This window comes from Sciurus vulgaris, assembly GCF_902686455.1.
Source record: "Sciurus vulgaris genome assembly, chromosome: 4".
Taxonomy (NCBI): Eukaryota; Metazoa; Chordata; class Mammalia; order Rodentia; family Sciuridae; genus Sciurus; species Sciurus vulgaris.
The window spans coordinates 144546494-144564433 of NC_136464.1; positions in this window are offsets into that span (position 1 = coordinate 144546494).

The window sequence follows — 17940 nt, forward strand, 5'->3', positions numbered from 1 at the left end:
TAGACTTAACGGACATTTAGAGAATATACCATCCAACCAAGAGCGAATACACTTTCTTCTCAGCAGCACATGGCTCCTTCTCTAAAATAGACCATATATTCTGCCACAAAGCTAATGTTAGCAAATACAAGAAGACAGAGACACTACCATGTATTCTATCAGATCATAATGGATTGAAGTTAGAAATAAATGAAAGAGTAAAACACAGAAACTATTCTAACAGCTGGAGATTAAACACTATGCTACTATATGATTAATGGATAACAGAAGATATTAGGAAGGAAATTAAAAAATTCTTAGAGGTAAATGAGAACAAAGAAACATCATATCAAAATCTCTGGGACACTATGAAAGCAGTACTTAGAGGGAAATTTATTTCATGGAGCGCATTTAATAAAAGAAGTAAAACTCAACAAATAAATGACCTAACACTATAGCTCAAAGCCCTAGAAAAAGAAGAACAGAACAGCACCAAAAGTAGTAGAAGACAGGAAATAGTTAATCTCAGAGCTGAAATCAATGAAATTGAAACAAAAGAAACAATACAAAAAATTGACAAAATAAATAGTTCGTTCTTCGAAAAAATAAACACAATTGATAAACCTTTAGCCACACTAACAAAGAGAAGACGAGAGAAAACCCAAATCACTAAAATTCGGAATGAACAAGGAAATATCACAACAGACAGGATTGAAATACAAAACATAATTAGAAGCTATTTTGAAAATCTATACTCCAACAAAATAGAAAATTTTGAAGACATCAACAGGTTTCTAGAGACATATGAATTGCCTAAACTGGACGTGGAGGACATACACAATTTAAATAGACCAATTTCAAGTACTGAAATAGAAGAAGTCATCAAAAGCCTACCAACAAAGAAAAGTCCGGGACCAGATGGGTTCTCAGCCGAGTTCTACAAAACCTTTAAAGAAGAGCTCATTCCAATACTTCTCAAAGTTTTCCATAAAATAGAAGAGGAGGGAACCCTCCCAAACTCATTCTATGAAGCCAATATCACACTGATACCTAAACCAGACAGAGACTCATCAAGGAAAGGAAACTTCAGACCAATATCCTTAATGAACATCGATGCAAAAATTCTCAACAAAATTTTAGCAAATCGCATACAAAAACATATTAAAAAGATAGTGCACCATGATCAAGTGGGTTTCATCCCAGGGATGCAAGGTTGATTCAACATCAGGAAATCAATAAATGTCATTCACCATATCAATAGACTTAAAGTCAAGAATCACATGATTATTTCAATAGATGCAGAAAAAGCATTTGATAAAATACAGCATCCCTTCATGCTCAAAACACTAGAAAAATTAGGGATAGTGGGAACATTCCTTAACATTGTAAAGGCCATTTATGCTAAGCCCATGGCTAATATCATTCTAAATGGTGAAAAACTGAAAGCATTCCCCCTAAAAACTGGAACAAGGCAGGGATGCCCTCTTTCACCACTTCTATTCAACATCGTTCTTGAGACTCTGGCCAGAGCAATTAGACAAACCAAAGAAATTAAAGGGATACGAATTGGAAAAGAAGAACTCAAACTATCCCTGTTTGCTGATGACATGATTATATATTTAGAGGAACCTGGAAATTCCACCAGAAAACTCTTAGAACTCATAAGTGAATTCAGTAAAGTAGCAGGTTACAAGATCAATGCTCATAAATCCAACGCATTTTTATACATAAGTGATGAATCTTCAGAAAGAGAAATTAGGAAAACTACCCCATTCACAATAGCCTCGAAAAAAATAAAATACTTGGGAATCAATCTCACAAAAGAGGTGAAAGACCTCTACAATGAGAACTACAGAACACTAAAGAAAGAAATTAAAGAACACCTTAGAAGATGGAAAGATCTTCCATGTTCTTGGATAGGAAGAATTAATATTGTCAAAATGGCCATACTACCTAAAGTGCTATACAAATTCAATGCAATTCCAATTAAAATCCCAATGACGTACCTCACAGAAATAGAGCAAGCAATTATGAAATTCATCTGGAAGAATAAGAAACCCAGAATAGCTAAAGCAATCCTTAGCAGGAAGAGTGAAACAGGGGGTATTGCAATACCAGATCTTCAACTCTACTTCAAAGCAATAGTAACAAAAACGGCATGGTATTGGTACCAAAATAGAAAGGTAGATCAATGGTACAGAATAGAGGACACGGACACAAACCCAAATAAATACAATTTTCTCATACTAGACAAAGGGGCCAAAAATATGCAATGGAGAAAAGATAGCCTCTTGAACAATTGGTGCTGGGAGAATTGGAAATCCATATGCAACAGAATGAAACTAAACCCATATCTCTCACCATGCACGAAACTAAACTCAAAATGGATTAAGGACCTCGGAATCAGACCAGAGACACTGCAGATTATAGAAGAAAAAGTAGGTCCAGATCTTCAACATGTCGGCTTAGGACCAGACTTCCTTAACATGACTCCCATAGCACAAGAAATAAAAGCAAGAATCAATAACTGGGATAGATTCAAACTAAAAAGCTTTCTCTCAGCAAAGGAAACTATCAGCAATGGGAATAAAGAGACTACAGAGTGGGAGAATATCTTTGCCAATCATACTTCAGATAGAGCACTAATCTCCAGAATCTATAAAGAACTCAAAAAACTCTACTCCAAGAATTCAAATAATCCAGTGGACAAATGGGCTAAGGAAATGAATAGACACTTCACAGAAGAAGATGTACAAGCAATCAACAAACATATGGAAAAATGTTCAACATCTCTAGTAATAAGAGAAATGCAAATCAAAACCACCCTAAGATTCCATCTCACCCCAATTAGAATGGCGATTATCAAGAATACGAGCAACAACAGGTGTTGGCGAGGATGTGGGGAGAAAGGTACACTCATACATTGCTGGTGGGGCTGCAAATTAGTGCAGCCACTCTGGAAAGCAGTGTGGAGATTACTTAGAAAACTTGGAATGGACCCTCCATTTGACCCAGCTATCCCACTCCTTGGCCTATACCCAAAGGACTTAAGATCAGCACACTACAGAGATACAGCCACATCAATGTTCATAGCTGCTCAATTCACAATAGCCAGACTGTGGAACCAACCTAGATGCCCTTCAATTGATGAGTGGATAAAGAATCTGTGGTATATATATATATATACAATGGAATATTACTCAGCCATAAGGAATGATAAAATTATGGCATTTGCAGGCAAATGGATGAAATTGGAGAATATCATGCTAAGTGAGATAAGCCAATCTCAAAAAGCCAAAGGACGAATGATATCGCTAATACGTGGAGGATGACACATAATGGGGGGGAGGGAAGGGTTAGTGTTAGGGTTAGAGTTAGGGTTAGGGAGGGGGGGCAAGTATGGAGGAAGGAAGTACTGTATAGAGGGAAAAGAGGGGTAGGAGGGGTGGGGGGAAGGGAAAAAATAACAGAATGAATCAAACAACATTGTTCTATGTAAATTTATGATTACACAAATGGTATGCCTTTACGCCATGTACAAACAGAGAAACAACGTGTATCCCATTTGTTTACAATAAAAAAAAAAAAAAAAAAGAATCAGATTGAGGAGGAGCAGACTCAGGGGCAGTTTGGAGGTTCAGACAACTAGAAGAACTAGACATGGAATCTCTTCCTGAGAAAAACCATTCCAAGGCTGTGGTACTCAGCACAGGGGCCAGGTAAGGCTTTCATGGCTGCTTTTTCTGCCCCAAAGGAACAATAAGCCTGAGGTTTATAACAAACATCCCTGGGTGACATCTCAGTAAATCTGGCTCCGGATTGCAACTCTCTGACCCATTAGTAAGGTAATATTCAGCAAGTGGCTGTACCTCTTTGCCTTGCTGGTTTTGGTTGGTTCCAGGCAGAAGAAACTGTGCCATTATCCAGGCCAGGGCAACTGGCCTGTGGTGACGTGTAAAGGCTGAGGCTGCTAAGGAGTGACGTTGAAGCTGGCCCTTTAAGTCATGCAGGGATAAAGCTCTAGCCAACTGCGGAAATCATGAGGAAGATGACCTTCTCCTAGCTTATGCCTGGAACTAATTTGAAGACTGTAAGACTATAAATCAATATTAAGTAGGTTATTAATAGTCAGATTGGGGGAAAATCAAATGTTCTCATATGAAAGTTTACTTTATTTTAGATCAAAGAGCACATGCTAAGAACAGGGAGGAGGGGAAAACAGCTCATGTGCCCAAGATATTTTTAGGGGGAAAAGAGATGCCTGTACTTATCTCCCTTATCTCTCCTCCTCTATGCTGTTCAGGTAGTTCCTGACTCTGAACTTGATCCCAGGTTCCCAGTACTGAGAAATGAGCACTCAAGTTGGACTCAGCAGGTGGATTCTAGTTCAAGTTCTGCCACACAGTAACTGGGTGTCGGGGACCTTGTGATGGGCCACACAGCCCTTCAAGGAAGGCCTTGCTGTCCTGCTGCGGAGCACACTGTCAGACAGCCACCGCCATCACTGCAGACAGCCACCGCGTGCTGCACTCCTGCTCAAAACCTACTGCTGGCTCCATCTTAAACTGAATGGAAACAAAATTCCTTTTCATGGCCTGAAAGTCCTTGCAGGGCATGTCATCCAACTGGCCCTCCAACCTCATTCTAGTTGCTGTTCCCACCCTTTTATTCACCCCAGCAGCACTGATGTTCCCTTCTGCTCACAGGATCTTTGCACACGAGGTTCCTTCTTCCTGAAAAGTCTGGCTACTCCCCATCACTCCTTTACCATCGCCCATCCTTTAGCCCTTAGTTCAAGCTTCACTTCCTTGGGGAATTTTTTTAACTTCCCTGACCAGGTCAAATCCTTTTCTTACAAGTACTCTCTGTGCCTTGTATCTCTTTATTGCAGCAACTGTCATGGTGACAATTTCAAGTTCAAATTTGACAATTTCAATTCAAAAATGTATTATTTTATAAACATATGCCTCATTTGCTTTGCTATATTCCCTGGGAACAAAGGAGGAGTTCAGTTTTACTCATTGTTTTATTCCCCAGCACCTATCACACAGTTGGTTACTTGGTAAGTCTTGAATTAAGGAATTAATTCAGTAGTAGTTTCTAGACTTTGGGAGAATGTTTTGGTGGTATCAGTGTCACACCAATATCTTTACGTTCTTTTCCTCATTGGTGGATTAAATGTTTTTGTCCTTCAAAATTCATATTACACAGTAACGCACAAAACAATGGCAATAGGAGGTGGACCCTTTGGGAAGAGATTAGATCATGAGGATGAATCCCTCAAGAATAAGATTAGGGCCTGATAAGAGAGATAAGAACTTGTTCTCCTCTTTCATCTTGTGAGGACACAGTAGGGAAACAGTCACCTGCAGCCAGGAAGCAGGACCTCACCAGAACTCAATCATACTAGCACCTTGATCTTGGACTTCCCAGCCTCCAGAACTGCAAGACGTAAGTGTTTAGGCGACCCAGTCATCATAGTATTTGTTATAGCAGCGCAAGCTAACTAAGACACCCTTTGAGCACACGAAAGAATAAACTTTGTACTCCTCTTGCAGTTTGGTAATGGCATGTGGTTAGTTCTGGACAATATACTATAGTGCTCTAATTTTCAGTCTTTTGATTTCTGTGGTGACTCTGCAATCACATGTTGAAATGGACTTTCCATTGCAGCCTATGTCACTGGGGAGAGCAGAGAGTAGAGTCTCCCAGCCAGCCTGCAGTGCATATTTGGCATAAGTAAAAAATTGTCCATTACTGTTTGAGCCCCTGAGGTTTTAGGTTTGTTTGTAACAGCAGTATAACCTAGCCTATCCTGCATAAGACAGAAATTAGTACTAGGAACATGGTCAACCATATTATCCAGTAGTGATATATTTGATAAAATTATCTGATAATTTGAAAAACCAGTAGTATATGGAGAGAATTTGCTGTCTGGTAGAAATGAATAGGAATCAGAAGGGTAATTGTGTATGCCATTAGTTTCTTTTGACAACAGGGATTTATTTTCCAGGACTTTCATAACAAATTACCACATTGAGGGGCTTATACAAAAGAATGTATTGTCTCCTGTTCCGAAAGGTTAGAAATCCGGGATCAAGATGTCTGAAATTTTGGGTTCCTTGGGAGGGGGCTCTGAGGGAGAATCTGTTCCATGCCCCTCTACTGCCTCCTGGTGGTTACTGGCAATTTTTGGTATGGTGTTCCTTGGCTTGTAGTTAAGTCACCTCTATCTCTGCCTTCATCCTTACATGCCATTTTCCCTGTGTGTATGCCTATCTTTGTCCAAATTTACTGCTTTTAAAAGGACACAGAACATTAAAGCCTATCATAATGACTTCCTTTTAATTCAATCACTTCTGTAAAGATTCATTTCCAAATAAGATTATATTCTGAAGTAGGTGGTTAAGATTTCAATGAGTCTTTTGGGGAGAATGAAATAGATCCATTGCACTGAGTACTGCAGAAAAGAGATGAAATTAGGAATAATGCACACTGCAAACAAAAATTTAAGAGAATAGAGAATTCACAAATGCAGGAACCTGTAAGTTTGGAAGAAGTAGCCTGTTCGGATGTCTAAAATGGAAAGCATAAAACTAGAGTAGCAAATGCCAATTGAAACTCTATAATGCAGCAAGAATTAAATAAAGAGGGGCTGGAGCTGGAGCTCAGTGATAGAGCACTTGCCTCACATGTGCTTATCCTCTGCACCACATAAAAATAAAGATATTAAAATAAATAGATTATCTGTCTTACCCATGGTTAAAAATCTTTGAAGCACCCAGATATTTGTGTCATTTAGAAAACTATGGCTACTCAAAAAATAGACAAAATGAATGGTTTTGCCACAGAAGCCTGATAGGCCCAGAATGTCCACAATTAAGCTAAATAAGAGAGGAATGGGGGTAGGGTAGCAACATGTTGCAAATCTAACAAGAATGTCTAGAAAAGGATTGTGGAGATGGTTACTGGCACACAGTGACTGAATTGAAGTAAATGAGAAGTTGGCTAAGGTATTGAGATAATTGAATTACCCAAGAAAACCAAAGCCTGTGGGGATCTACAGGAAAGACGTGAGCTGAGAAACTAGACAGAATAGGCTGTTTATGTGGATCATAAAGAACATTGGTAAAAGAGGAGTCCCCCAGTGGGTGAAGCCAAGGTCTTATGGAGATCAACAGAGTGGGAGCTCCACCCAGAGAGTCTAATTAGTAAGCTCTAATTCAGAAGGGCAGGCCATCACCATCGCCCCTGCTCTGTCTGGAGGCTGTGATACATCCTCGAGAGATCTTGGATGTTAAACTTGATGCCATAACTAAATGGGGCTTTTGGGTTGTGACCCCCAGAAAGGAGTGAGTATATTCTACATGTAGCTAGGAAAGCAAACCAAATATCTGATAAACATATGGACAGAATCTGGTAGTTACTAGTGCTGCACATGGATAGCCAGTTGTCCATTTATTCTGGGCAATTGGAAAACTGAATTTTCTGCCTCCCTTTTGTGGGTTGGGGCATGATACTAGTGAGCATAAATGATGTGGGTCATTCCCATGCTGAAATATTGAATTGCTGATATAAAACACTCTAGAGATCTTTCCCTATATCCTCTACTTTGCTGATCATGGAAGCCCATGTCAAGCTGAGAGGTACTCATAAGACTGAGTTCCTGAAAAACAGAACCCATGAAACAGCTCAGAATAAACATGTAACTTAAGCAAAAAAAAAAAAAAAAAAAAAAAGCAAGCATACATTTGCTTTAAGAGATTTTACTGAACACATGATCCAGGAATTATGTTCCTTGGTATTTGCCCAAACGGGTTGAAAATGTACATACACCTGCACAAAAATTTGCATGCAAATGTTTATAGTGACTTTGATCATAAATGCTAAATCTTTGAAGTCCCTAAGATGTTCTTCATTATGTGAATGAATAGTTAAATGACTCTTAAACCATGGAGGAAAAAACTTAAATGCATATTACTAAGTAAAATTTTAAAATCTAAAAAGACTACTACATGCTATATGCTTCCAACTCTGTAATATTTTGGAAAAAGCTATGGACACATTAAAAATACTGATCATTTCCAGGAAATGGGGGTCAAAGGGAAGAACAGATGGAGCACACAGGATTTTTAGAACAGTGAAACTATTGTGTATATATAATGATAGCTCTAAGGAATTATACATTTGGCAAAACCCATAGAATGTACGAGTGAACTTCCAATGTAAACTATTACTATTAGGAAATAATATATCAATATTTGTTCTTCAAAAAAGAGATATGGGGATTTTTTTTACTGAAGTATAGCTAATACAGTATTTATAAATAATTCAATCGATAAAATAATCTCACAACAAAGAAAAAACACAATATATGATATATCTTCAATTTTAAGAAGTATTCCCCAAGGGCCCCATGTGTTAAAGGCTTTGTCCAACCCTGTCCCCTATTGAGAAGTGATGGAAACTAAGAATTGGGCTTAGTTAGAGGAAATTAGGTCAGTGGGGCATGACCTTCAAGGGGGTGGATAGACCCAGCCCCTCCCCTTCTATCTCTTTCACTTCCTGGCTGCCATGAGGTGGACAGCTTCCTCTGCCAGTTGATCCCTCCCTCCATGATGTGCTGCTTCACCACAGGCCCAAAAGCAATGGGGCCAACTGATTATGGATTGAACCCTCCACAATTTTGATTCAAAATAAATCTTTCCTACTTCGAACCTGATTGTGTCAAGTATTTTTTCAGTAACAGAAAGCTAACTAACACAGTATGTGGATGTAACACAGGCAAATTTCACATATCCAGCATCAAATTTTTACTTCAGAAGCAGCAGTGCATGAAAAAGAAAAAAAAATAGTAATATGTAAATGAAATAAGGTTAAAAACAGTCTTACAAAAGTGAAAAGCTTCTGAAAAATATGTAATATAGCCCACATTTAAAAAACAGTAGTTCTACATTTCTGAAACTTTATATCCTTTGACCAACATCAGTTTCAATTATGTGAAATGAGTATGTCTAGGGATCTAATGTACTGCATGGTCGCTCTGGCTAATATCATTGTATATTTGAAATTTAGTAACTGAGTACATTTTAAGGACTCTCATCACACATACAAAAACAAGAGGTGAGAGAAATAATGATTGGCTGGTGGTAAACATTTTGCAACTTGCATGTCTACCAAAATATCACATTCAACACCTTGAATATATGCAATTTTTATTTTTTGTCAATTATACATGAATAAACCTGGAAAAGAAAAGAATTTGAACTAAACCTAACCTGTAAATATATCACAATAACTATGGGCTCCAGTAGCCCCAATAAATACAAAATTTGTTTTTTGTGTAAATTATAATGAACATATTCAAACCTCAAAATTTAATGACTCTAGTTAGCATTTTTGCAAGGAAGACAGACCAAATTATGTATCAAATAATCTGAAGTGCTTGTTAAATATACAGTTGACCAGCTCCATCCCAGACTTCTAACTCAGAATCTGTAAGATTTGGAATGTAGGAAGCTAAAGTTTAGCATTTTGATTCACATTGAAGACACTGACCTATGGGCACTAATAATAAAACGTTAAGATTCCAAATCATACACCTTTCTTTTAAGATGCTAGTTTCTTAGGATTATTTAGTGAACACATAAGCATACATTATGTTAATAGTAACACAAATCTTGTTCTGCAGAATCATCTCTGATCCCTTGTTAGGGTTCCTTGATACCTTCTAACACTTGAACTGTAGTAATGACATGATTGTTCTTTAATAAACAAGCTCAGAGTGGAGCTTAGTAACAGAATGAAAATCAAGCAAAAAGAAATCATAAATGAATTCCCATTTTCATAACACAAAATTGAACTGAGTCCTGAATTGTCCTCTTGCTACTCACATTTCCCATAGGCAATTATGGTATAACTTGAGTTAATGAGGTTTTGCAGTTAAGAAACCAATGGAAAAACACAAATTAGAAGATCTTTAAGTAGTTCTTTGGGAGAACCCACATCATGGAGGAGGTGAAGAGAAACAGAATATATAATGCAAGTGGTAACCTTTAATTCAGCTGTTTGTTCCAAAGAATGTTATTCTTGACATTCCTCCTGGTAATGATTTTATCTCCTAATTGCATATCTCTGGATTAAGTGGAATCAATCAATCACAGGCGATTAGGTACATGATGTCTGTATCTGGGAAGTCCATGAACAATCTCTGCCATTCTTATAATGAAAGATCAGTGAGCTAAATTAACAGTCCTGGGTCTGAGATAGGGAAGCTCAACTAACATTTTCTACAAAAACCATGCAGAGGGCTGGGGGTTGTGGCTCAGTGGTAGAGCTCTTGTCTAGTATGTGTGAGGCACTGGATTTGATTCTCAGCACTGGCAATATAAATAAGTAAATCAAATAAAGGTCCAGCAACAGCTAACAAGAACATTAAAAAAAAAAACATAGGTAGGAGTAGCCTCTTTTTAATGAGATTAACCAGCCTTTCTGTGTGATATTTAAAATTTACACAAAACACCATTAATAGTTCTCTAATAACTACATATCTATTAGTTTCTTCTCCCCAGATTATTCGTTGTAAGTTTGTTTTTTGTTTTTTGTTGGTGGGGAGGAACAGAGACCATACTTAAATTAGATTATAGACATGAAAAAAAATTGGTAACTGCAAAAACATGACAAATATAAGGTATTATCAATGTCATTTGTACTTTATTCTAAAACAGCATGGATCATAGAACTGGTTGAACTACATTCAATGAACACAATATATTCCTCTCAAAAAACTATTGTTACCATCTAGGGGTGCTGAGTTTGTTGTCTCCATTCAGAAAAGAATTGAAGAACAGGACACAGACAGCAAGCAAGAAGTAGGTTGATTGCAAAAGGGAGAGAGATACAGAGATAGACTTCTCCGAGGAAAAGGGGCCCCAGAGCTGGGTATCTGTGGGGGAGTTTTGGCTTCTTTTTGGGGTCTCCGGAATTTCCTCCTTTCCTATCTCCTCCCTGCCCATGCACTCGTCACTATTATTGATTGGTCCCTCTGTCCTTGTGTCTGTTTTAGTTTTTCTTTTGGGTCTCCTGCTTAGGAGCAGGAGTACAGAAGAGTCTGCTTATGTGCAGAAGCACTTTCGTGAAGCAGGAAGTTGACCTCATGAGAAGACCCTCTCCCTGCTCCTTTGCTCTGGCCCTGCCCCCACCTCCTCACTCACCATCTTGCCCTGGCTGCCTAAGCCCTTCTACATCTCTCTATCAGAATATTAAAATTTCATCCTACCTAAATCCAATGCACAAACTCAATCTTAGTTTCACCTTTTAGGATTTATACTTATGATCACCAAGGAAAAAACATCAAAGGATACAGAAATGCAATTGTTTCTGTTTCCAAGGAGGGAAATTAAGGTATTATGTGACAATAAATGAGTCAACAGATTTCTAAATCAATGATTTAATGTTATTAACATTTCCCCAGCCCCCAGGATAAAGTAGATTATTCCAGAATTTTCAATATATTAGTGTATATTTTATCTAAAATTATATCGCCATGATGATCTCAGCATCTGAATACATGCTGAGTGAATAAATACTTTGATGAATAGCCATAGACTCAATAACATGCTCCCATCAGGATTGCTCTTACATCAAAGGCTTGACCCAAGATAGGTGGTTCCTATTACTATTCCCCAGAGGGTCTTCAATACCTAAAGATATTCCTAGGGAGAAATGTGCTTATGTCAAATCATTAAATAAAACTAAAAATACATAAAAGGTCTCATACATGTAGGACTGTAGGACATCAGAGGTATAATGAGGGAGCTAGACTTAGAATCTGAAAGGTGGTAAAAAAAGGGTATAGGATTTGCCACAGTAATGGACATTAGAATGTTGGGGAAAACTTCAGTGAAAAACATGTAATGTTTTTGACCACGTAATTTGGCAACCCAAATAAGAGACTGAATATATGGAAAAGATATATCTTGCACAGATAATGCCTATCTTTCAGTATGTGCTGAATAAGTATCTGGTTTTGTTTTTTATTGGTGATTTTATAGTACATGGGGATCAGAAGTTCTGAATTTCTGCAAAAAACATACCTTGAGTGGTCTATTTTCCTTGTCCATGGCAGCAAGACATGTTCTGAAAGAAACGGTTTTGATGATCTATAGGGGGATCAATAATGGATATTAACAAATCACATCCCAAGAAAACAGTGGGGAGATTCCAAAGAAAAGAATCCACTCTTGAATGGATCCATCTGGTCTCCTCTGCAGGAAAACAATCCAGCTGCCCAATGTAGGTGGGATGTGCTGTCACAAGGAGACACACAGCCTGAGAGCTAAATGGAAAACTGCTGTTTAAAGCAGCTCTGTACAGTTCTGCTCCTTCCCTTCTTCTGGCCAAATTGTGCATCACAAAGGGGAAAGGTTTACTAGGTTTTACAAAAGTGATGAAATACCAAAATCTGTCTGGGACAAATTTGAGAAGTTTGACAGGCTATTTGCAAAGCCAAAATCAGTTACAGTCAGAAGGGAATTCATATTTGAAATTGAGACTGTGATGAAGAGTTCAGGAAAACCAATCTAGTTTGGTAAATTAACTTCCTTGTTTTAGAATTGATGAGACTGGGTTTGGAACTGCGGCCCACATACCTTAGTCTGGCATGGATAAGACTTACAATCTCCCAAGGCTCAAGGTGACCTTATATTCTGCTACAACTGGCCCCTCCTGGAACAAGAGGGGGCAAACACTCTTGGCCAGGAATACGAAAGTCAAGACTAGCTCTAGGAAGCTTCTTCTGCCTTTCCCATCTCAAAACCAATCCTCCTTTTCTACAAGTCCATCCAAGAAAAGAGAAAGAGCACTACTTCTACTTCAAAACCCAGCTCTATATATTCTCTGACTTATCCCTTTTTACTGTCCCCAGGAAAAAATCTTCTTTGTTGTATAGATGGGAATATGTAATATTGTATACAATTTTATACATTATTAGATCATACATTCATGTAATAAATATTATAACTTAAATTCTACGTATATTTAACAAAGCAAATATTTGTTTCAAAGCAGTGGTTGCCAAATGAATAGGGAGCAGAGAAAAATGAATGATCTAACACAGAGAATTTTCAGGCCAGTGACAATACTGTTGATACTATAAACGCTGTATGCTGTGACGCATATATTTGCCCAAAACCCATAGTTCAAAAAGCAAGAGCGAACCCACATCAACTGTGAGTTTGGCAATATGATGTTGTGGGAGTGTGTTTGTTAATTATAACAAATGTACCGTCTGGTGGAGACATGGACAATGGGAGATGTGTAAAGGCAGGAGGTATATGATTCTTTGTACTTTTCTTTAAATTTCTTTTACCTGAAGAGTGCTGTAACTATACTCTTCAAAAAAATTAACTGACATCAAGACTACTAATACATGAGTCATTAAGCACAGGTTCCGCTGGAACTAGAAGTTTTAATACATGAAGCCATCCTAAGATATCAGATCTTTAAGCCCATAAAGTTAACCATTTTTATTCCTGTTTTGGGGGTGTTCATGCCCATTAGAAAAAGTGGAAATGTAGAGAGAAACCAATAAGATAGTGTGAGACAACAGAAGATGTGCAAGGAACATAAATGACTGACTAGCAAGAAAACAAATAACCCAATTAAAAGACGAGCCAAGGTAAATAGATATTTCTACAAAAGACAATAGATAAATGGCTAACATGTATAGAGAGAAAGATGTTCAACATCACTGATCATCAGGGGAAATACCAATTAAAACCACAATGACAATCAACCCTCAACCACTTAGAATGGTTTTAATCAAAAAGACAAATGATAACAAATGTTGGCAAGGATGTGGAGAAAAGGGGGACTTTGCACACTGTTAGGGGGCATGTAAATTAGCATAGCCATGTGGAAAAAATCATACGGAGGTGCCTGAGAAACTTATATAATAGAACTACCATATGGTCCAGTAATCCCAATACTGCAAATGTACCACGAATTAAAATGAGTATATTTGTTAATTGTCTTATGTTTTTCCTTGGCATTTGTCCTTCTTCTCATGTTTTATTATTATCTTCTATAGGTATTTCTTTGTGCTAACATGGGACTTATATAAAATATTTTGTAGTTATAAATAAGCATTTTAGCAATAACTTCAAATGCAATAAAACTCTTCCCCCACATTTTAAGTTATTGACAGCAGATTATATATCCTTCTAAAGTTGTGTATCTATCAGCATATTTTGTAGTTATATATTTTTTTAATTTATTTTTATTGTAAACAAACGGGATACATGTTGTTTCTGTTTGTACATGGAGTAACAGCATACCATTTGCATATTCATAAATTTACATAGAGTAATGATGTTTGATTCATATCCATTATTTTTTTCCTTCCCCCCAACCCCTCCCACCTCTCTTTTCCCTCTATAACAGTCCCTCCTTCCTCCATATCTTGTCCCACTCCCACCCCCCATTAAGTGTCATCATCCACTTATCAGTGAGATCGTTCCTCTTTTGATTTTTGAGATTGGCTTATCTCACTTAACATGATATTCCCAATTTCATCCATTTGCCTGCAAATGCCATAATTTTATTATTCTTATAGTTGAGTAATATTCCATTGTCTATATATACCATCGGTTTCTTTATCCATTCATCAATTGAAGGGCATCTAGGTTGTTCCATAGTCTGGCTATTGTGAATCAGCCGCTATGACATTGATGTGGCTGTATCTCTGTAGTGTGCTGATCTTAAGTCCTTTGGGTATAGGCCAAGGAGTAGGTCAGCTTGGTCAAATGGTAGGTCCCATTCCAAGTTTTCTAAGGAATCTCCCACTGCTTTCCAGAGTGGCTGCACTAATTTGCAGCCCACCAACAATATATGAGTGTATCCTTTTCCTCACACCTCTCCAACACCTTTGTTACTCGTATTCTTGATAATCACCATTCTAAGTTGGGGTGAGATGGAATCTTAGTGTAGTTTTGATTTGCATTTCTTTTATTACTAGAGATGTTGAACATTTTTCATAATAGTCTGTTGATTTCTTAGGACATCTTACTCTGTGAAGTGTACTGTTCATATCCTTAGCCCATTTGGTTGATTGGGTTATTTGTATTCTTAGTGTAGAGTTTTTTTGAGTTCTTTATATATTCTGGAAAATTAGTGCTCTATCTCAAGTATGAGAGGCAAAGATATTCTCCCACTCTGTAGGCTCTCTCTTTGCATTACTGATAGTTTCCTATTGCTGATAGAAAGCTATTTAGTTTGAATCTGTCCCAGTTATTGATTCTTCTTGCTTTATTTCTTGTGCTATGGGGGGTCCTGTTAAGGAAGTCTGATCCTAAGCCAACAAGGTGAAGATTTGGACCTACTTTTTCTTCTATAAGATGCAGGCATCTCTGGTCTGATTTCAAGGTCCTTGAGCCATTGTGAAGTTGAGTTTTGGGTGCAGGGTGAGAGATAGGGGTGTAGTTTCATTCTGTTGCATATGGATTTCCAGTTTTCCCCAGCAACCATTTGTTGAAGAGGCTATATTTTCTCCATTGCATAGTTTTGGCACCTTTGTCTAGTATAGAAAATTGTATTTAGTTGGGTTTGTGTCCGTGTCCTCTATTCTGTACCATTGATCTACCTGTCTATTTTGGTGCCAATACCATGCTGTTTTGTTACTATTGCTTTGTAGTATAGTTGAAGTTCTGTATTACGATACCCCCTGTTTCATTCTTCCTGCTAAGGATTGCTTTAGCTATTCTGGGTTTCTTATTCTTCCAGATGAATTTCATGATTGCTTGCTCTATTTCTGTGAGGTACATCATTGGGATTTTAACTGAATTGCATTGAATCTGTATAGCACTTTTGGGTAGTATAGCCATTTGCACAATATTAATTCTGCCTATCCAAGAACATGGGAGATCTTTCCATTTTCTAAGGTCTTCCTTAATTTCTTTCATCAGTGTTTTGTAGTTTTCATTGTAGAGATCTTTTACCTCTTTGGTTAGATTGATACCCAAGTATTTTATTTTTTTGAGGCTATTGCAAATGGAGTTGTTTTCCTCATTTCCCTTTCAGACGTTTGTTGCTTGCATATAAACAATGCTTTAGATTTATGTGTGTTGATTTATAGCCTGCTATTTTTGCTGAATTATTGATGAGGTCTCAAGTTTTCTGGAGGAGTTTCTTGAATCCTCTAAATATAGAATCATCTCATCCACAAATAGTGACAGCTTAAGTTCCTCTTTTCCTATTCGTATCCCTTTAATTTCTTGGTCTGCCTAATTGCTCTGGTTAGAGGTTTCAAAGACAATGTTGAATAGAAGTGGTGAAAGAGGACATCCCTGTCTTGTTCCTGTTTTTAAAGGGAATGGTTTCAGTTTTTCTCCATTAAGAATGATATTGGCCATGGGCTTAGCATAAATAGCTGTTACAATGTTCAGGTATGTTCCTACTCTCCCTATTTTTTCTAGTGTTTTGAGCATGAAGCGGTGTTGTATTTTGTCGAACGCTTTTTCTGCATCAATTGAAATAACTATGATTCTTATCCTTAAGTCTATTGACATGATGGATTATGTTTATTGATTTACGAATGTTGAACCATCCTTGCATTCCAGGAATGAACCCCACTTGATCGTGGTGCACAATTTTCTCAATGTTTTTTGATATGGTTTGCCATTATTTTGTTAAGGATCTTAGCATCTATATTCATCAAGGATATTGGTCTAAAATTTTCTTTCCTTGATGTGTCTTTTCCTGGTTTGGGTATGAGGGTGATATTAGCTTCATAGAATGAGTTCAGTAGAGTACCCTCCTTTTCTATTTCCTGGAATACTTTGAGAAGTATTGGAATAAGTTCTTCTTTGAAGGTCTTGTAGAACTCAGCTGAGAATCCGTCTGGTCCTGGGCTTTTCTTGGATGGTAGATTTTTAATGGCTTCTTCTATTTCATTGCTTGATATTGATCTGTTTAAATCGTGTATGTCCTCCTGGTTCAGTTTGGGAGGAGCATATGTCTCTAGAAATTTGTCAATGTCTTCGGTACTTTCTATTTTGTTGGAATACAGATTTTCAAAGTAGCTTCTCATTATGTTCTGTATCTCAGTGGTGTCTGTTCTGATATTTCCTTTTGCATCACGCATTTTAGTAATTTGAGTCTTCTCTCTCCTTCTCTTTGTTAGTGTGGCTAAGGGTTTATCTATTTTGTTTACTTTCTCAAAGAACCAACTTTTATGTCAATATTTTGAATAGTTTCTTTTGTTTCAATTTAATTGATTTCAGCTCTGATTTTAATTATTTCCTGTCTTCTACTACTTTTGCTGTTATTCTGTTCTTCTTTTTCTAGGGCTTTGAGCTGTAATGTTAGGTCATTTAATCGTTGACTTTTCATTCTTTTCTGGAATGCGCTCCATGCAATGAATTTTCCTCTTAGTACCACTTTCATAGTGTCCCAGAGATTTTGATATGTTGTATCATCATTCTCATTGACCTCTAAGAATTTTTTTTATCTCCTCCCTGATGTTTTTTGTTATCCATGTTTCATTCAATAGCATATTATTTAGTCTCCAGGTATTGGAGTAATTTCCTTTTTTTACTTTGTGATTGATTTCTACTCTCAGTCCATTATGATTGATAGAACACAGGCAGTATCTCTATTTTTTTGCATTTCCTAGGGGCTGCTTTGTGGCATAACATATGGTCTATTTCAAGAAGGTTCCATGTGCTGCTGAAAGAAAGTGTATCCACTCATTGATGGATGGAATATTCTATATATGTCTATAAGTCTCAGTTATTGATTATGTTATTGAGTATCTATGGTTTCCTTTGGTTGGATTTTGTTTGGAAGATCCCTTAGTGGTGACAGTGGTGCATTAAGGTCGCCCAGAATATTGTGTTGTGGTCTATGTGATTCGTGAAATTGAGAAGGATTGTTTGATATACAGGATGCACCATGTTTGGGGCA